Source organism: Pinus tabuliformis, chromosome 6 (genome assembly GCF_031772625.1).
Source record: "Pinus tabuliformis cultivar Carrire ecotype Pingquan chromosome 6, CPIR1, whole genome shotgun sequence".
NCBI classification, from domain to species: domain Eukaryota; kingdom Viridiplantae; phylum Streptophyta; class Pinopsida; order Pinales; family Pinaceae; genus Pinus; species Pinus tabuliformis.
The window spans coordinates 1,432,894,184-1,432,916,491 of NC_142292.1; positions in this window are offsets into that span (position 1 = coordinate 1,432,894,184).

Here is a 22,308-nt window from a genome sequence, read left to right on the forward strand (position 1 = left end):
GGTGATTTATTATCCATCTGGCTAGTTGATGGTGTCGAGAGGAGTATGTATTGGCCCTGATTTGAATAACATTGTTGAATATACCGTCGTTATTAATTTACTATCTGAAGCAATTTCTTATGGGATTGATTCGTTGGTAGTTTATCTAGACTCACAGCTGGTAGTGTCATAATTAAATAACATTTATCAGGTTCATGATCCTTATTTACATCGCCAATTTTTGAGAGTGAGAATGTTGCAACAATCATTTATTTATATTACATATGTTCACATTTCATGATCTGAGAATTCATTAGTAGACTCTATTTCTAATCAAACATTAGATTGGCATATTAATCATTCATCAAATTAAACAAACATCAAAAAATTTGAATCTGTATATATATCATAAAATCGCCTATATATAGATAAAGTGTTCAAAAATTAATATACAAAATTGGGACGAAATGCCCTCAAAATTTGGGTTCATGCCCATAATCATGTCCAGTCATACATCGGTCTGTCTATCGACCCGACTCAGGATGAGCGGCTAAAAAGTTAACTACTGCATTGGCTACACACCGAAGTATGTGGACCCAGTCCCATGGTACCCCTACCATGTGGCACTGCATCTCCTCAAGTAGATCCTCTATGGCTATCATAGGTACCTAGTGAGTCAGTCTCACCAAGTTTCTCTGAAGTGCATATAGGACTCTCTCTGTCTCAGTTGGTGTGTTGGGTCCCTATAATACTAGTAATTACCCCATTACTATTGTAGTTATACCTCTTATTTATATTGTTGTGCCCCTATTACCCCCATATTGTTATTTCTGTGCCCCATAGAATCCCTCTATTATTATTTTTGTGGCTTTATATTATTATTGTTAGGTCGGCTGGATTATATTGTGACTCCTTAGACTCCTATATATAGAAAGGAGGTTTTGTCATTTGTATCATCCAAGAATTGTTCATTTATGTAATGTAAAGGAGGTTGCCCCCTCGAAGAGGCTGAATTCTAAGGCGTTGATCTCTCTTTTCTATCTTTTCCTGAGCTGGTTTCATAACATTTGGTATCAGAGCTTTGGATTCTAGGGTTTCGCTGCTCCAAACAGGTCATCGTGGAATTTTCGCTATAATTTTTTTTTTTTTTAACGTTTCAGAAGTCACAAAAAAAACCCATTTGAGAAGAAATCGCGCTTAACTTTGGGTCCAAATTTCAGAGCTTTTCGCGTTATATTTTCGGAGATATGATCTGAGGAAGTTGGTCTTTTTGCAGACTCCTGAATTACACTCAAAACAGGTGACCTGGGGAAAATCGTCATAACTTTCTTTCTGAGCATCGGATTGAAATTTCGTAAGAAGTTACAGAAAGAGGACAGACTGTAGTTTTCGTTTATATATTTTCAGAGTCAAAGGTTGAAACAGTGACACGTGGCACTTCATACAAGTTCGCTCTACTGAACTAGTCTATAATCAGGTCACTGTGGGAGATTGTGCATAACTCTTTCTTGGAGAATCCAATTTGGATCAGACTAGTGGCATTGGAAAGAGGACATAGAAGGCTACTACAGGTCACAAGTTTAGAACTGGATGATTCCGAATTACAGAGATCCATCAGATTCAATATCAGGCTTCTACAAAGTAAAAAAAAGGTGTGTAGTTTTTTTTTTAATTTTTGCATAAGCTTGGTTTGAAGGAATTCAAAGGGCATAGTAAAGCATTATTATCGGTAACTGATGCCCCGAGGAAAGAAAATGCAAACACCTAGTAAGGAACCTGAAAGCTCTAGCATGACTCATGAAGAAGAGGAAGAAATGCTACATGATATATCAAAATTACAAGAACAAGTGCAACAAATGTCACGCTCACAAAAGCTAACAGATGCTAAGATAAATGGTGTGGAATCTAAGATAAAGGGCATGGAAGCTCAGGTAAATGGCATGGATGCTAAAATTGATGGCATGGATGATAAGATGGAAGAATTGAAGATAAATATGAATAAGTTGCTACAAGAAATGGTCACTAAAGGTGAAAGAGTACTAAAGGAAACTCATGATGAGAACAAAAGAAATGTTAATCATGATTCCATAGACTCTAATGTTGGATCGAAGACTCACCATGTTCCAAAAATCGATATGAGGAAGTTTGATGGCAAGGATCCCGCCACATGGATATTACAGATGGAGCAATTCTTCGATCTCAATAATGTGCAAAACACACAAAAGGTACGTATGGCAACTTTATATTTGGAACCAAATCAGTTTGTATGGTATCAATGGCTTTGTTCTCGTAAACAATTTATCACTTGGGCAATTTTTACGGAAGAATTGATAGCACATTATGAGGATACAAAAAGCAACACTTTTTTTAGCCAATTGATAAGTCTCAAACAAAAGGGTTCAATAATGGAGCACATTGAGGAGTTCCAAAAATTGAACATAAGGGTAAAAGATATTCCAGAGGAGCATAGGATTGATGTGTTCATAGGGTCTTTAAAGGATAATATCCAACATGATGTGTGCCTTTGGGAACCTGATTCATTAGAGAAGGCATTCAGGTTAGCAAGAAAAATGGAAAGCAAAATTATGGCAACTAGGAAGCATACCATTCACAACTATAAAGACGGAAGTGTTGTTGCCCATAGTCTTCCACAACCTACAAGGTTGACACCACAACAATTGGAAGAAAAAAGAGCAAAAGGGCTTTGTTACAATTGTGATAGCAAATAAGTCTGCTGAGAAGAAATTATTCTACATAGATTGTGAAGAGGAAGAAGAAAAGGAGCAAGAAAGGTCAAAAGAAGAGGATATATTCCAGGAACAAAGCCTAGATGAAGAAAAAATAAATCCGACCATATCTTGTAATGCATTGGCGGGAATTACCACTCCTCAAACCATCAAGATAGAAGGACAAATCAAGAAGAAAAAGGTAATAGTGTTGATTGATTCAGGAAGCACCCACAATTTTATTCATTGTAGGGTAGCAAAAGAATTGAATTGCTTCCTATATCCAGCACCAGAGTGTCAAGTGATGATTGCAAATGGAGGAACAATAAATTGTTCTGGAAAGTGCCATAATATCAAGCTATCCATGGGAGAATATGTATTGACTAGCCCAATGCTTTCCATTCCAATGGGAGGTGCTGATGTTGTACTAGGAGTCCAATGGCTACAATCCTTGGGTACAATAGCTTTTAATTTTCAAGAACTTTTCATGAAATTTTCTGTGGAAGGAAAGGAAGTTGAATTAAGGGGTATTGCAGGGAAACCAGGAAAGATAATCAGCTCTAATGGCATGACAAAGCTTCTAAAAAAGGAGCAAAGAGGTGTAATTGCACAATTATGTTCGCTAGATGTTTCCACATTGGAATCATCTATTTCTCCAGATCTCCAAAAAGTCTTGGACAATCATTCCAAGGTATTTGAGACTCCCAAAGGTCTCCCACCTATGCGTGATCATGATCATGCTATTCATCTGATTCCAGGAAGTGTTCCTCCAAACATCAGGCCGTACAGATATCCCTATGTCCAAAAAAGTGAAATTGAACGTATGGTTGCAGAAATGCTAGAGGCTGGTATAATTCAACCGAGTCAAAGTTCTTTCTCAGCTCCAGTAGTATTGGTGCACAAGAAGGATGGATCATGGCGCATGTGTCCAGATTATAGGGAGCTCAACAAGCTCACTATTAAAGATAAGTTCCCCATTCCTGTCATTGATGAATTACTGGATGAATTGCATGGATCAATTTACTTCACCAAGTTGGATCTTCGTTCAGGATATCATCAAATCAGAATGAAGATTGAAGACATTCCGAAAACGGCATTTAGAACTCATGAGGGTCATTATGAATTTTTGGTCATGCCTTTTGGCCTTACCAATGCACCTTCAACATTTCAAGGTTTGATGAATTCAATTTTCAAACCATTCCTTAGAAAATTTGTGTTAGTATTTTTTGATGATATACTAATCTACAGCAAGTCTTGGAAGGATCATGTTGAACATGTTGACAAGGTGCTACAACTATTGGAGGAGAAACAATTATATGCAAAAAGATCCAAATGTTTCTTTGGAGTCCAGGAGGTGGAATATTTGGGTCATATTGTATCTCATGAAGGAGTTAAGGTAGACCCTAGCAAAATTAAAGCCATTAAGGAATGGAAAATCCCCACATCCATAAAGCATCTGCGAGGATTTCTTGGGTTGACAGGGTATTATCGCAAGTTTGTTAAGAATTATGGGAGAATAGCAGCACCTCTAACAACATTATTGAAGAAAGATTCATTTTCATGGACTCCGGAAGCAACAAAGGCCTTTGAACATCTTAAAGAGGCAATGTGCCAAGCACCGGTCTTAGCTACACCGGACTTCACAAAAACCTTTATTGTGGAATGTGATGCTTCAGGAAATGGAATTGGTGCTGTTCTAATGCAAGATGAAAGACCCATTGCTTTTGAAAGTCGTCCAATCAAGGGAAAGTTTTTAAGCAAAGCTATTTATGAGAAGGAAATGTTGGCAATACTCCATGCACTTAAGAAATGGCGACCCTACCTAATGGGAAGACACTTCAAGGTAAAAACGGATCATGATAGCCTTAAATACTTTTTAGAACAAAGATTATCCTCTGAAGAGCAACAAAAGTGGGTCACAAAGATGTTGGGTTATGACTTTGAAATCATCTACAAAAAAGGGAAGCAAAATGTGGTGGCAGATGCACTCTCAAGAAAGGATGAGGATGTGGAAGCATTGTTGTGTGCCATTTCTATTATCCAACCAGATTGGATAAACGAAGCAAAGGAGGAATGGAAGAATGACGAAGAAGTGTGGGCACTTATTCGAAAGCTACAACAAGATTCCAGTACTTCTGATACATTTAGCTGGAAAAATGATTCGTTATGGTACAAAGATCGCTTATACCTCTGTAAGAATTCCCAGCTAAAACAAAAGATTCTTATGGAATTGCACACTTCTCCCTTAGGAGGGCACTCAGGATTTTTAAAAACTTACCACAGGGTTAAGAAGGAATTTTTTTGGGATGGCCTTAAATCAGATATTCAAAAGTTTGTGGCGGAATGTTTGGTTTGCCAACAAAATAAAGTTGAAACAATTAAGACACCGGGTCTATTACAACCTTTATCCATTCCAAGCCAACGTTGGGAGGAGGTTTCAATGGATTTTATCACAGGTTTACCCAAGTCTGAGGGAAAGAGTGTCATCATGGTGGTAGTTGACAGACTTACCAAGTATGCACACTTTTGTGCATTATCACATCCATTTAAAGCCAGTACAGTTTCTACTGCATTTATGGAAACAGTTCAAAAGCTACATGGAAACCCAAAGATTATTGTAAGTGACAGAGATCCCATTTTCACTGGAAATTTTTGGACAGAATTATTTTCTTGTCTTGGTACTCAGTTAGCTCATAGCTCATCTTATCATCCTCAATCTGATGGGCAAACTGAGATAGTAAACAAATGTTTGGAAGGATATCTTCGTTGCTTTGTATCTGATAAACAGACACAATGGGTCAAATGGTTGCCTCTGGCTGAATGGTGGTATAACACTTCCTTCCATACAGCAACAAAAATGACCCCATTTATGGCACTTTATGGGTATCAACCACCATCCATCACATCATATTTAAGAGAAAATTCTAAGGTTCAGGCAGTGGAACATCACATCGAACATCAACAACAAGTCCTCCAACTCTTAAAGGATAACCTCGTGTTGGCACAAAATAGAATGAAACAACAGGCAGATCAACATCGCAGTGAAAGAAGTTTTGATGTAGGTGATTGGGTATTCCTACGGCTACAACCATATAAGCAAATGTCCCTAAAGCAAGCTAAGAAGGATAATAAATTATCACCAAAGTATTATGGTCCGTACAAGGTGTTGGAAAAGATTGGTACTATGGCATACAAATTGGAGCTTCCTGCAGCTTCTCGATTGCACCCAGTTTTCCATGTTTCATGTTTAAAGAAGGTTATAGGCGACAAGCTCCCAGTTCAAACAATATTGCCAGAACTTGACGAGGAAGGAAAAATTATATTGGAACCGGAAGCAGTCACAGAAACAAGAACTCGACAGCTACGAAATCGATCAATTTCAGAGTATCTTATCAAGTGGAAGAACTTATCCGCTGAAGATTCCACATGGGAGGATGAGAATTTTATGCAGAAGTATCCAGAACTACTCAAGCGTTGAGGACAACACTTTTTTGAAGGAGAGGGGCATGTTGGGTCCCTATAATACTAGTGATTACCCCATTACTATTGTAGTTATACCCCTTATTTATATTGTTGTGCCCCTATTACCCCCATATTGTTATTTCTGTGCCCCATAGAATCCCTCTATTGTTATTTTTGTGGCTTTATATTATTATTGTTAGGTCGGCTGGATTATATTGTGACTCCTTAGACTCCTATATCTAGAAAGGAGGTTTTGTCATTTGTATCATCCAAGAATTGTTCATTTATGTAATGTAAAGGAGGTTTCCCCCTCGAAGAGGCTGAATTCTAAGGCGTTGATCTCTCTTTTCTATCTTTTCTTGAGCTGGTTTCATAACATGGTGCCTCTTCGACAACTCTCCAGTAATGCCTGTGCCTTAGAAATCCATCTGGTCTCACTGGACCCACATCTGGAACATGGTAATTTTGTCAGCATTTTGTCTCATCAAAAATACTTCTAAGTTCATTTCATAAAAAAAAAATCTTAAAAATTTACAAAAACTTAAAAAATTGTTACCTATGTCTTCCCATGTTGCATTTGGTTGCAACACCAAGTCTGTATCTCCTCAGAAATCCATACCAACATACGGGTAGTCATCAACTACAATGATATGTTGGTCCCACCAAGAGAAGAGCTCATCATCGAAAGTCATCCTAGGCACGTCTCCGCCTCCAAGGTGTTTCATCAAGTCAGCCCATCTACCCATCCGAGGATCTCAAGGGCTGCTGATGGAGACAGATACTTTGGGACGTAGCCCAGGTACCTTCTCGAAGAAGAATGAGCATAAAATAATCCCATATCCAAAGTTCTTTGTCTGATCGTTCTGAATAGAGGTCAATTGGCTCTTCATGTTGGTCAGAAGAGGCATGCACTAGTCAAAAACCCTGGTAAGGCATTCCACTTCTATGCTCATTGACACTCGTGATGCCTGATGCAGTGAAGCTGATCCATTTACCCTTGCAATGGTAAATAGCAGAATCCCCACAGATAAGTTTTTCGCGTGTTTTATTGGAATCCGATTTCCAATCTTCTCTGGGTGTCGAAGACAGTATATATGTACATAGTCTTTTACTGAAAGACTACTTCTTGTCCTGCCAGTTGAATGCACGACCTCCCCTCTTCGGTAAAGGCCTATTATAAAGTAGATGCCTTCAACCTCAATCCGTAGAGGCATTTGGTCTATCATGAAGGCATCATCCTCTGCACTCCAGTAGTGGATCAGTAGTTCGAGAAGGCATGTGTTGTCTTTCATGTTTAGCATTTTGAAGAATTTTAATAAGCCACAACCTCTCAATGTGTCTAGTGCATCATTCATTACCTCATTATCAATTGTGGTACGCTCTCTTTCTCTCCTTGTGATGGTCATCCTGCAAGAAAATTGAGTTTCAACCATTACTTTTTGTGTTTAAGCTTTAACTCGCATACACACAGGTTCCCTTTACACATAGTCATGTGTAGGGCTATCGTATATGCGGGTTGATCACATCCAACCCGCGTGTATGAAGAGTTGTATTTTTGGGCATAAATTCCCATGGTAAAAACTTTATGAAAACTTATAAAAACTATCACAAAACATTACAAGCATGATTTGAGGGTTACTTGATAACTTTGGTGCGATTTGAATGGTCCAGTTTTTCAGAGGAAAGCTTGCTCCTTTTTGATCCACAGCTCTTTGCTCCAAACAGAAATAGAAAAAACTATGAGTCCAAAAGTCAATATATAACTTTGAAATTGCAAAATATTTTTTCAAAAGTTGATTTTTGTCTCATGGAATTTTTGACCTGTGGGCTTGGATTGTCGAGAATGGGTTGTTTTTTAGGATATTTTGGAGACTTATTCGAGGTGTTATTTCACTCCCATGACCATTGACCCGTCATGGTAGGTATCATTCACTCACTGGCATATAGGTTAGGGAAAACCATTTTTTCGATTGCATCTTGCATACTAGCCTCCATTCAGCGATACATTAGCCATAGGATCAACCCCATCCTATCTTGGTTAGTGAACCATGTTCACTCGCCGATTTTTAAATCATGATGCAATGGTAGAGGCATCCTTTACATGGGCATCTTAGTTATAACCTCACTGACATTGATTGTCGTTGCTGCTATACTAAGTAGGCTCGGGAGTCCTCTTTACTTCCACCATGACTTGTGTGTTGAAGACGCATTCTCCTTTCTTCTGCGTTGATTTTTGGCCTTATATCCTAGAGGCTCCTTTGTCTTGAGTTGTACTGTTGCATTGCATTTTGATTATTTGCACCTTTTTCCCTTGAGCTGGCTTCACTTGGACTTATGTTTAAGCCACTTATTTGACCATGTCTTCTGCAAAATCAACCATGAAATCACTTAGCTTCTGTAACTTCACACATCCTTTGACCTATGGAAAGAACATCCCTTTGAGTGTCCTTGACCAATTTCGCCTGCCCGCATTGAGCATAGGAATGTTCCCATCCCAGGAACTAAATCATCTATTTCTCTAACACTTGTTCTTTCCACTGTAGTATATAATTCTTTTATTCTTTTTTAGCTTAAAGAAAAAGAAAAAGAAAATTATATATTCCAAAAAGATCAGAAACGGGACAACATTTCCATATTCTGTTGGCAGCTAGAGTCAGTCGTGTTGCCCTTGAACAAAGCACTCAAAAGAAATTCTCTCCTCCATTTTGGGTGGGATTTAGTTTGACATAGGTATGCCTTAACCTTATTATTGAATCAGTACTCCTCCAATTGGTTACCTCTTCCAATCATATGGAGAGTTTTCTCATGCCTCCTGCATGAGGAACTTATACAGAGTTATTATATACTGCCATATAGTCATCATTGAGTCATGCTTTTGTTCAAGGGAAGTAAGCCTAAGGCAGCCTCTCTGTAGTGTCTCCTAACCTAGTTTTTCAGTTGACCATCCCTGGTTGTTAGTGTCATGTTTTTCATCACATCATTTATATTGGTCCTTTACTCATACCAGTTTGAGAAGGTCTCCATTGACTTCTTGTTGGTGGGTCTTATCCTTCTTGACGATGACATATTGCTCTGAGGGTAGGCCTAGAGTCCACCCTAGCCCTATTTTCATTAGTGATATGTCACCTTGTGCTCAACATTTATCAGTATCATGGGTCTTTGACTGATTGGTTTCCCTTGTGTTTGACATCAGCTTCCATTATCACACATTGGGATTTTGTGCAATGCCTTGGTTTCCATTTGACCCTACTGGTGGATTCCTCACCTCTGTGTCAGCTTTCATTGTTGGTTGGTTAAGAGGGTTTCTATTGTGCACTAGCTACATCTTATGTATGCCGAAAACATGCTTCAGTTGGGTTACTACATTTTTTTCATCTGATTCCTTCCATATTATTGGCCTGCGGGTTACACGCACTAGATTGATGAAGGATGGCTTAATGCCTTCCTTCTAGCGGATCTTTTCCTATCGACTACAACTCATTCACTCTGGGACAAAGATCTAGAGTCCATTTGGTAGTACCTTGGGATTTGCAGTCATCAGTGATAGATTCCTTCACTATCGATAGTGGGAAACCATCATTGTCCCCTGATTGATAGATTCTTCCAAGTGTTCGAGTTTAGCTCATTTATTTACACCTGTTAGATTGTACTGGGTACCTTGACTCTCATTTTCATTATCGATGAGTAGTCTCATGTTTGTTAATGGTATACATCAATGATCGGCAATCAAACGATTTCTCACATGGTCGACCTCAAATAATTTATTCCCAATGTGTAGAAATGTACTGCGGCGGTTGATGAAGACCTCGAGTTGCATCAGCATGTCTTGGTTCACTTGTCAGTTGCTCCTGTTGCTGCTAGTTAACACCATCCACCGTATATGTTGCAGTTATTCACAGTGACATCTTATATGCTGGCATCCGAGCTGTGATGTAGTATCATTTTATTCCATCATGTCCATTCGGTACTATTGGGATCAGTTTTTGACATCAGTAATCAGCTTCATCTTTCAGCTTCATTGATCATCTTCTTAGATGTGATATTCATACATGTACTTTTTCGATCATGATCAGATGATCCATTATGTACTTTCAGTTATTTGTACTTGTATACATATTGGATCCGCTTGTACTTGATATGTGGACATGCTTTACTCTCTCTGAGCATGGGTATGCCCGCATCAGACAGCATTTTCTTTTTGTTCTCTTTTTGATGGCTTAGCAAGCTGAATTCTGGTGAAGTCCTTCTCAGTTTTGACAAGATTCTTTCCACACACTTAATACATTTTAGCCATCATGTACCCCTTCTGACCTCATATATTAGGGGGCATCTATTATAGCACCATTTATCACCCTTGGTATTTGTGATGCTTGGTTTATGGCCTAGGACAACCCCTCCTTCCAGACTTGGTCCAAATATATTAAAAACAATGTTTTATTCCCTCTACGCTACTTTTCCTTGATATAAAAGTGTGTACACGTGGGTTAGTCAATACCCAACCCATGTATATGTGTTAAAACACTTAAAAAAATAAATGTCCTTAATTATGGGCAGAGTTCACAGGTTTTACCTGTTGATTACCTCCTATTGCCTGTGGCCCAACTGTTTCCCAACTAAAAAACTAATTGGGAGAATTATAAGTAGACTTCTATGGGAAGGCCTAAAGAAGGAGAAGAGATAGAGCTATTATATTGAGATTATCCCTGACTGAGTCTGATCCCTGTGCCTCATGCACTTCCCCAAGCTTTAGGAAACCCTTGTTTCCTTGATTATAGATATTCTCCCTCTTGCTTGAGATATCATGGTGTTGGTTATGGAAGAAGATTGTTGAAGGCTGGGATAGGATGAATCCGGAGGACGGTTCCGCTTGGAGTTGGAAGAAGAAGACTCAAGTGAATTATATCCATGTTATTTATAGCTTACTACAATAAAAGAAATGGTGTCTTGTTTCCAAAAATAACTTTGTTTATGCATCAAATCATGTCGTAATTCATGTATGGATGTTGTCTTGATTTATAAATGATCATTAGCTTATATGATTTCGTGAATATGCTTTACTTATATAATGCTATGTATGTTCGAATTGAATGATTTTCAGGTCTGAAGAACATTGGGAGTTGTAGAGGGTCTGAACCCTGCGGGACCTACTCGAACAAAGGAAATTCGAGTGCGGTCTCTCTTACGTAGTTTGTTTATATAAGATTTTTTCCTGAGTTGTATGAGTGTTTCTTGCTGTATTCTGCTTCTACACTATTGGGGTTCTAACCCAAATCCCTAGGGTACTTATTCTCATAATAGATGCGTCGGCTGTTGCTAGTTTCCTTCCTTCACCTTCATCCTCATATCTATCAGTGATTGAAGAAGGAAGTAGGGCATGCTAAGTCTGTGGTGAGGAGGTGTATTTGCTTCAAATCTCAATTCTTCAAGAAGCCTAAAGTGGTATCCATATACCACACTATACCTACCTTCACATGGTATATATTTTATAAGGTGGTAGCTTATTTCATTCTAGTGGTATGGTAGGCTATCTCCTCTTACTCCATTTTTGTCTTCCATGGCCTCCTCTCCCTCTAGAAATAATTTCTTCTTTGGAGTTTGGCTATTTCCCTTGTCTTCCTTTATCCAAGGCACTCCTAAGGGGAGTTTGGTAATTTTGCTTATGAGTTCAGGGTGAGCTCTATGGAGAGTCCTCTCACCACAATAGTGGCATGGGTCCTGATGAACCCCAAATTTGGTAACATTTTGGGCTCATTTGGCCTAACTACCCCTGCTCAATCCTTCATTTTTCATAACTTATGCATCATTTTTTAGTATGTTTATGTCATTTGTACGAATAAGGGCAGTCACTATTTCTAGGTGGCTAACACGTGCTCATTTCAGGTTTTTTGACACATGTTGGAGCAAAACCGAGCAGATAAGGGCTAGGAGACAGCCAAGATGGGGTTGAGGATTCGTAGGAGGGTTGTCCACGGCATTAAATGGCCTTCCTCGGGATCTTCACCCCCAACTCTGAGCTCCAACAGCCACCACAACCGGATCTAGAAGGCAGCCAAACGGATTTTGAGGAAGCAGCTGTTCCCTCCCAGTTTGGTCAACCGAGTCCCACAGATTTAGGAGGCCAGCTTGGGGCCTCGTGATGTATAAATGATAAGGCTTCAGCCTTCGAAAAGGACTTTTTTGGAAAACTGTTGCACATTCTGCACTACGAGCTGCTAGCTCTGTTTTTGCTCTTTTGTAGCCATCATTGGCAGACCTTTTGACTTATGATTATTATTTTTTAATGGGAAGCAGTCAGATTTGATCTTAGTTCTGAGTTTCTAAAGGAGCCATAGCTCTCGGGGTTGGGCCCAACCGGAGAGCCTAGGGCCTCCTTCCTTTGTATTGATATCTTTTCTTTCAGCATTATGGTTTTCTTTACATGCATTTGAAACGCAGTTTGTTGAGTTAGATTTCGTGGTGTGGTTAAGTAGGTCATTGTTAGAAGATAGAGTTGCTCCATACGTTTAGAATAGAGTAAAGAGATTAGAATTGATAAAAGTTCCAGAAAAGGGTTGCCTGTACTCTCATTTTCACCTCTTTCTAGGGGTTGGAATTGCAGACAGTGCTTCCCAACCAAAAACATTGGTTTACATATTCATGCAGTCTTTGGTGCAATATTTTCATTTGTAGAAGTTATCCATGCGCTCAAACCTCTTTGACTGTTTCTTTGTTTCAGTACCATACATGGTTCTCTTTAGAAATAACGTCGTTGTTCATTGGTTTCATTAAAAAATTAGGATAGATTAGTAATATTTTGATATTGTGTAGGACGTGGATGATTTGGTTCAGTTTATATTGTTCAGTGCATCTCCATCATTCTCTTGTCCTCCTAAGCTTCGTTCAAGCCAACTGCTCATCTCCAAATTAGACCCCTCGTCTCGCAACTACTCTACTGCCCACGTCATCCTACCTTTTTGGCCTTCCATTCCCTCTGCCCTCCTTAAGACAACCTAGCTTTACACACCCTCTCATCACCTCATCTCTCTGTCACTAAGTCATTACAAACCCCTCTCCTACCTCCCTATCCATCCATGCAGCCTCCTCCACTCACCCATCATCCAAAACCCAATCGTAGAACATCCTGTAGGAATTACTGAACATCCTGTAGAAATTCTGAAACATCCAGTAGAACCCCTGCAGACTTCCTGTAGAAGCTCATAAACGCGGTTTCTTGGCAACCAAACTTTGTGAAACTCTCTGGAAGGATGTTAAGAACTCCTTAGACCCTCTCTAAGGCTTCCCGACCTCTTCCAAGCATTTCTCCTCCGTGACCCGCCTCTGCACAGTAAAAAGCCAGTTAAAAGCACATGCATGATAGTTCTAAATAACTTATTAAAAAATACAAAAAGATGTTTTCTTCAGGTAGAAGTAGTCTAGACACATGCATCTTACCTTCATCGAAGTAATGGCATCTCTTTCAGTAGTTTGCATTCCCATCTTTGCATCAGTAAGACTAGCTGGTAGAATTAGGGTTTGCTAGGGTTTGCGTTCTTTGTTGGCTTTCAGTTCCTTTCTGCAAGTAGATTACCTTCCTTTGAGTTAGCTTTCATCCATCAGTTAAAAAGCTTCTTCTAAGAGCTCATAGAAGTTGGCTTGAGCCCCTAGCGGACTTGTTCCAGCTGACCAAGTGACAGTTGCGGCAAGAGCTAGTACTTGTGCATACAGCACCGTCGCTTCCAAGTTTGTTACGAACAACCGGGTTGATAAAATTAAAGAAGGGAGCTCCAGGAGTTGTAGCATTATTGCTACAATACTGGAGCCCACCATCTTTTTGGCGCCGTTGCCGGGGAAGCGTCAGAGTATTGGTGATTGTTGCTTTTCTTCTACTTTCCTACTCTCGCCTTCTGCTAAGTAGTTTATTTCATTTCCATTCTGCAATTTCCTTTCTGCAAAAGTAGCATAGACACTTCCTGCTTTCATAGATTAACATTTCAATTCCGAAATTTCATTTCTGCAAGCGTAGATTAGCATTTCATTCCTGCAATTTCATTTGAGCAAAATAGCTTAGTTCTTTTATGATTTCATTTCAATTCCGCATTTCCATTTCAACAAGATAGTTAGTTGCAGTTCAATCTGTTTTAGTTTTGCAGGTACCAGAAAAAACAAAAGCAATCAAAAGTCTTTCCATTTCGTGCCTCGTAGAAATCGAGATAAAACAGGCAAATTCTTACCCAACACCCCCACCACATCACTGAGTCACCCTTCTCTCTTCTTTGGTGACAGTGATCCAGAAGAACCTATAGGCGAACCTCCTGAGATATACGAAGATCCTATAATAGAAGAAGAGTTAGAGAACACTCCATCTGAAGCTATGGCTGACAGTAGGGGAGAAGATGAGAGAATAGAAGGTGCCTTCCCCATCCGAGAGACCAATGGAGACATGAAAATGAAGAACATAAGCCCCTCCGCTTTACCTCACTTCCATGGACTGACTACTGAAGACCCTGATACCTTCCTGTTTTAGCTTGCCGTCCTTTGTTGAATCTATGACTATACCGAAGATGAACAAAAACTGAAACTCTTCCCCTCTACCCTTAAGGATGCAGCATTACGTTGGTTCATGGGCTTACCTGGGAACAGTATCACCACTTGGGCCCAGATGCAACAAGATTTTAATACCAAATACCGGGACTACTGTAGGTCCAAGGAAGCCAAGGTAGAAATCTTTCGGATGACCATGGGGAATGATGAGTCCTTAGAAGATTATGAGGAAAGGTTCCAACTTAGCTATAAACGGGTCAGGTGCACACTTGACCCTGAATCTCTCAAGTTGGTCCTGCTCTGAGGAGTCCCTGAAGACCTCTTAGTTACCCTTCACATGCTAGCCGGAGGAGATTTTTACCAACTACCTTATGAGGATATCAAGATTGTGTTTAGAAACCACTCTAGGGCAGCCCGGAAAAGAGGTAGAGGAAACCTCCTCTCAGCTAGTATTCCTTTCTCCAAACATGAGTTTGCAAATCAATTAGAGGACCTCAAGAGTGAGGTGAGACAGACCATTGCCATGCAACTTGATACATTCTGAATCCAGCAGAAGAAAGAGGAAGCTGAGAGGGCTTTGGCTATCTTCTGCACTAGGTGTACAAGGAAGCACCCTAAGAACGAGTGCCCATTACATTCGGTTGAGGTATGTTTTGTTTGTGAGGAGGACCACCCCACAAACCAATGTCCAACCTTACCTGGGCTTAAAGCCATGTATCAAGGGACAGAAGTTCCCACTGAACCTCTCTATTTCCTCAACCAAAGGAGGCCACATGGACCTAGAACTTACCAACAGGGGATGCAAGGGACACCCCAAGCTTATTATAGCCCCAACCAATCTGCTCCTATGCCTTCCTAGGGTCCCCCTGCTCATCCTTCCTGGTCTATGCCTCCTCCATGGTCTTACCCGCCTCAGTACCATACTCAGCCCACTACTCATTCGTTTCACTCACATGCTCAGCCACAGCCTCAATGGAATGCACCTCAACCGGGGTGGAGGCCCCAGTACAATACTCCTCCCGCCATTTTGCCTCCACCACCAGCTCAACCACAACCATTACCTCCTGCTCCTCCAAGGCAACCCCAAATGCCTACTCAACCGAACCCGAACCCTAATAACCGACAGGCCCAACAGGTATATACTGGGGAAACATCATGCCCTACCTATGCTGTGGACATCCAGGAGATCAACCTGCGATCTGGAAAGACTCTTCAGGATCACCAACCTCCTCCCCCAAAGGACGAGGAAGATAAACAAGAAAGTGAACCAAAAGCCATTCCACCCTTTCCTGAGAGACTAACGGCCACCACACAACCCAACCTAGAGGAGGATGAGCTTCTGGGAGAACTCAAACAGTTGTGTGTGAGAATACCACTTCTCCAAGCCATCAAAGATGTACCGATATACAACAAACTGGTTAAGGAAAAGTGTTTTAGACACCCAGGCAGGCGAAAAAGAGACGCTTCAACCATCAATGTCATAGGACAACTGTCTGATCTTATGTTGGGGCAAGTCATCTGCCCAAAGTATTTGGATCCTGGGAGTCCTGTAGTTGATGTCCACATCAATGGCACCATCATACCACACAAATTGATTGATCTGGGGGCTGCCATTAATGTGATGACCAGAGATACCATGATCAAACTCAACCTTCAGGGTTCCTTGAGAAATACCTCGACAGTCCTGCAACTAGCAGATCGCTCCACCGTGACTCCTGAAGGGATTGTAGAGGATGTCTTGGTCTCTGTTGACTCTTGGGAGTACCCTGCAGACTTCTTGGTTCTGCAACCAAAGGCAAAGCTTACTGGATACCCCCTTATTTTGGGAAGGCCTTGGTTAGCCACTACAGATGCTTACATAAGCTGCCGTGCAGGAAACATGACCATCAAAAATGGTCCTATGTCCAAGCAGCTAGTCCTGTACCCTCCTGCCCAACCCTCATTAGAGCATGACTTACCACTTTGGTTGGAGGAAGGAGAAGAGGATGAGGTGTACTCAGCACCTTTGTGCACCCTAGACACCACTAGGGGAGGCCCCCCAACTGAGGATGATTTGATAGAGACCTTGATTCACAATCCACCTCCCAGTGCATTGTCCTTAGAGGAATTGGTGGAGGATGCCCAAGCCAGCACCTTAGTGGACCTTTTTGTGACCAACCCTGTCGCTCCCAGAGTCAAAAATGTGGAGTTCGGCCCCGAGAGAATGTTAAAGATTAGCTCCTCCCTATCTCCTTCCCAAGAAAAGGAGCTGTGTAGTCTGTTGGCCAGTCATCTAGATGCTTTTGCTTGGAGCTATAAGGAGATGAAAGGAGTCCATCCTTCGGTCTGTACCCATCACATCTACATCAAAGAAGATTGTAAACTGGTTAGGCAACCCCAAAGGAGAATGAATCCAGCCCTTAAGGACATCGTCAAGGAGGAATTGCAAAAACTGTTGGATGCAGGATTCATTTACCCCATCTCGGATAGAGAATGGGTGTCCCCTCTGGTGTTGGTTCCCAAGAAAAATGGGAAGTGGAGAATCTGTGTGGACTACCGAGAACTGAACAAAGCTACCAAGAAAGACCATTTTCCTCTACCCTTCATAGATCAAGTGTTGGATGGACTGGCAGGAAAGAAGTTTTTCTCTTTCCTAGATGGGTTTAGCGGGTATAACCAGATCCAAATCAGCCCAAAAGACCAAGATAAGACCACCTTCACTTGTCCTTGGGGTACCTCTGCTTACCGAGTTCTTTTCTTTGGGCTACGCAATGCTCCTGCCACCTTCCAGAGAGCCGTCTTGAGCATATTTTCTGAGTTGGTCCATGATTCGGTGGAAATCTATATGGATGACTTCACTCCTTATGGGTCCAACTTCCAGGAAGCATTGTCCAATCTGGGAAAAGTCCTAACCAAGTGCACTGAGACGAACTTGTCCCTTAGTCCTGAAAAGTGTGAATTCTTGATGACTGAAGGGACCGTGCTAGGGCATACCATTTCTAGCCAAGGGTTACAGGTGGATCCTAACAAAATTCCTCTCATCAAGAAGGTTCCACCTCCTCAGAAGGTAAGAGATGTTCGAAGTTTCTTAGGTTTAGTAGGGTATTATAGGAGATTCATTAAAGACTTCAGTAAGCTAGCCTCGCCATTGTTTAGCCTCTTGGCAAAATATGTTGAGTTTAAATGGACTGACGATTGTCAGAAGGCTCTGAATGAATTAAAGGATAAGTTGGTGTCTGCCCCAATCTTGAGAGGTCCAAACTGGGCCCTACCTTTCCACATCCACACTGATGCCTCGAACAAAGCCATAGGGGCAGCCATAGGACAAGTTGAACAAAAACTTCCATACGCCATATACTTTGTCAGCAAAAACTTATCCAAGAAGGAACTGAATTACACTGTAACTAAGAAAGAATTCTTGCCCGTGGTCCATTCACTGAACAAGTTCAGACATTATATCACTGGCTATCAAACATTTGTACATATGGATCATGCTGCAATTAGATATTTAATGAATAAACCAGATGTGAATGCTCGTATTATTAGATGGTTACTCTTGTTGCAGTAGTTTGATTTGACTATCGTTGACAAACCAGGTAAAGAAAATGTTGTTGCTGACTTTTTGTCTAGGTTGGATTTACCTACAGGTGAGGATGGAATAGTGGATGACTAGATGCCAGATGAACATCTGTTTGCTATCTCAGTACTCTCTCCATGGTTTGCTGATATAGCAAACTACCTTGTCTCAGCACAGTTCCCTCCGCACCTATCCTCAAGGGAGAAGAGCAGGATCGTGAGGAAGAGTTCCTCATTCACTTGGATCGGGGGAAACCTGTTCAAGCTTGGCCCCGCTCAGATCTTAAGGCGTTGTGTAAGGGAGGAGGAAGTCTTTGATATCCTCCTAACCTATCATGACGGGCCTTGTGGAGGACATTTTGCAGCCAAAAGGACTGCCTTCAAAATCCTACAGGCAGGCTACTATTGACCCACGCTTAATCAAGATGTCAGAAGGTATATCAGCCAATGTGACCGATGCCAAAGGATGGGGAAACCGACTCCAAGGGATGAAATGCCTCTCCAACCTCAAGTGACTCTTGAGCCATTTGAGAAGTGGGGTGTGGATTTTGTGGGTCCAATAAATCCTCCTTCGAGGCAAAGGTCTTACATCATTGTGTGCACAGACTACCTGACAAAGTGGGTAGAAACCAACGCAATCAAAGCAGCGACAGAAGAAAAGGTGGCCGAGTTCTTAAGAGAAAACATCTTCTACAAATTTGGCTACCCAAGACAGCTAGTCACCGATCAAGGAAGCCAGTTCACCTCCAAATTAATTGAAGACCTACTCGCTCATCACAAAATCAAGCATAGAACTTCCATCCCTTATCATCCTCAAGAAAATGGGCAGGTGGAAGTCACCAATAGAGCATTGGAAGGGATCTTGACTAAGGTGGTGAGCAGCAGTAGAAAAGATTGGGCAGATCACCTGGTTGAGGCCACGTGGGCTTACAGCACCACTTGGAAGACCACAACCGGCTTCACACCTTATGAGCTGGTCTATGGGAAGAGAGCTTTGCTGTCAATTGAGTTCGAGTACAACACCTTGAGGATGGCAGCTCAGCTGGACCTGGATCTCAGCCATGCCCAACAAGAAAGGTTATTGCAGCTGAATGGATTGGACGAGCACCGAATGCAGGCCCTTCTCCACTCAGAAGTGGTTCAACTTCAGAGGAAGGTGTGGCATGACCAACACCTCAATGACAAGCAATTTCAGCCGGGAGATTGGGCGCTGTTGTATGATTCCAGGCATAAGGATTTCAAGGGAAAGCTGAGAACCAGATGGCTGGGACCATATGCAGTGGAAAAATGTAATGACAATGGGTCTGTTCTTATTCGGACCATTGATGAGGAGGCCATCCCCATGCTTGTCAATGGGCATCGACTAAAGATCTACAGAAAACCTCTTTCAAGGCAAGAATTCATCAAAACTGTGGAAAAATCAGTGCTGGTCATAGAGAAGGGTTCTGCCCCTGTTTTGGGCATACCATGAAGATCTTAAAAAAAAAATAATAAATAAATAAATAAATAAAATAATAAAGTTCCTTGGGTGAAAACCTTTCTGAGGCTCCCAAGGCAGATGGTAGGGGTGAAAACCTCATTGAGGCGTCTCTGCTGTCTTTTGAAAATGTGTGAAAAAAGACCCTTGGGTGAAAACCTCTCTGAGGCGCTCAAGGCAAATGGTAAGGTTGAAAACCTCATGGAGGCGCCCCTGTTGTCTTTCAAAAAAAAAGAAAAAAAAGAAAAAAAAACAAAAAAAGAAAAAAGAAAAAAAACAAACAAAGAGACAGGGAAAACAGGTTCAAGATTTGATAATTCATGCAGGTTGCAGGTATTCCATGCAGGAAAAGAGGTCCCTCAACTCAAGGACAAGGGTCCCTACTATGCTACCAAAGGACCTCACCAGCACTCCCTCCAGAAACACTCATCTCTTCCAAGGTCTGGGCATGATTTGATCACGGTTTGGTCTTCTACAGGAAGCTACAGGACTTTCTACAGGAAGTTCTGTATTTCTACAGGAAACTTCCTGTAGAATCTTTGGACGGCCTAGGACCGACTGTGTGGGAAGATTTGAAGCCCGAGGTCTGACACGGAGGCATGCAAGCCAATGTTTTTCTCCGTCACCCACTGCTGTCACCTCCTTCTACCACCCCTGTTGCCATGCAAGGGAAATACCTACACAGTCAAATCAGAGTGTTGGATTCTCAGAGGAAGCAATTCTCAAATGAAATAAAGGATGCAGAGGCCCCATGCGCTACTTATCAAAGCCATCCAAGGACCCTGCGACCGTGACTGTTATGCCACCGTCTCCACCGTTTCAGCATGCACCCGAGGAGGAGAAACGGCTACAGGATATCCTACAGGAATCCCGTAGCAGTTTATCCGGCTAGAGCATACACCATGAAGACGCCTGCAACACATAGAGTGGGCACATGCACCATCCACAGGCAGGTAATAAGTTTCGTAACCAGCAGCAGTCTACAAGGAGGAACCCCCGTGCCTGTGCATGAAGCAGCAGCAAGCAGATCCGTCACCCTCGTCCTGAAACCTGAAAATAACGTCGCGGCCGCACAGGTAAGTGCCTCACCCTTTTTTCGTCAAATTACATGAACAATACTCTAAAAACAATGTAAACTTTGAAACTAGAACTATAAACTCAAAACGGGAACTCTGGCTAAAAAAACCCCAAAAAAACATCAAAAACAGTGCTAAAAATGAAAAGTGTGCATACTGGAACGATGGTTTTTTTTTTTTAGGTGTCAATTTTGAACGTGTTTTAAAAATCGCAGTGACTACGAAATTTCCTACGAAATTTTCGTGCAAAATATAGCTTCAAAACGAAAGTGTTGATACTGGAATAATGATTTTTTTTTTTAGGGTCAATTTTCAAACTTTTTAAAAAATGCTAATAAAACCAATTTTTTATGTCTCAAACAAAGTTAAATTTTAAGGAAAAAACACATTAATGTTTCTGGTAGAATATCATTTTTCTTTCCTAAATATAAATTTAACATGTTTTCAACCACAACATGCTAGATACAAAAGAAATTGAAATTTTTTCAACTATAAAACCAAAAAAACATGACATTATGAACAAATTATATCACTGAATGAATTCAAAAGTCTTTATTTGTATACTGAATAAAATAGACATTATATCTCTAATTTGATATTGCATTGTAGATATTTAAACAATAGAATTTATCATACTTAAGACATAATCCAACAACATAAAAATGCTTCATAACTTCTCATTTAACAAAATATGGAAAACATTAATTTTATTTGAAGATACAATGCATACATCAGTTATATAAACTGTCTTAAACAATTATTCAAACTCAATCACCCAATAACCGTGGGTAGGCCGTCGTCATGCCCCCTTCCCCCAACCCATTACCGATCTTTGCCATTCACCCATTCCCTCTTCCCCCTTCTGCCCTACCCATGCGCCAGCCCTTGCTACCCCCAACTCACCCACCCATGCACCATTTCCCCAACTCTTCTTTCCCTACCCCACAACTCTCCTCCCCATAAGCCCACCCCCTAGCTCCCATTCCCCTCCAATCTCAACTCCTCCCCCCCTTCCTTAACGTCGGCCCCATGGGCCTTGCGCCCTATCCCCCTCCACCCTACCCTTACCCCTACCCCCTACCTTCCCACACCCCCCACCCTTACCTTACCCCCGACCCCCCGCCACCCCCTACCCTTACCCTACCCCCCCCCAACCCCTACCCCCCACTACCCCCCTGCCCCCCAGGCCGCCCCCCCCCTGCCCCCTACCCTTACCCCGCCAACCCCCTACCACCCCCCCCACCAACCCCCTGCCACCGCCCACCCTACCCCGCCCCCCCTGCCCTACACCTTACCCCCCCCCATCCCCCTACCCTACCCCCCTGCCCCCCACCCCCCCCTGCACCCCCCTTACCCCCCCGCCCTACCCCTACACCCCCATCCCCCCCCTTACCCCCCTACCCCCCACCCCCACCCCTACCCCCGCATTCCCCCCCGCCCATCCTCGGCCCCCTCCCCCGCCACCGCCCCCCCCTCCGCCCACCCCTCCACCGCCACCGCCCACCCCGCCCAC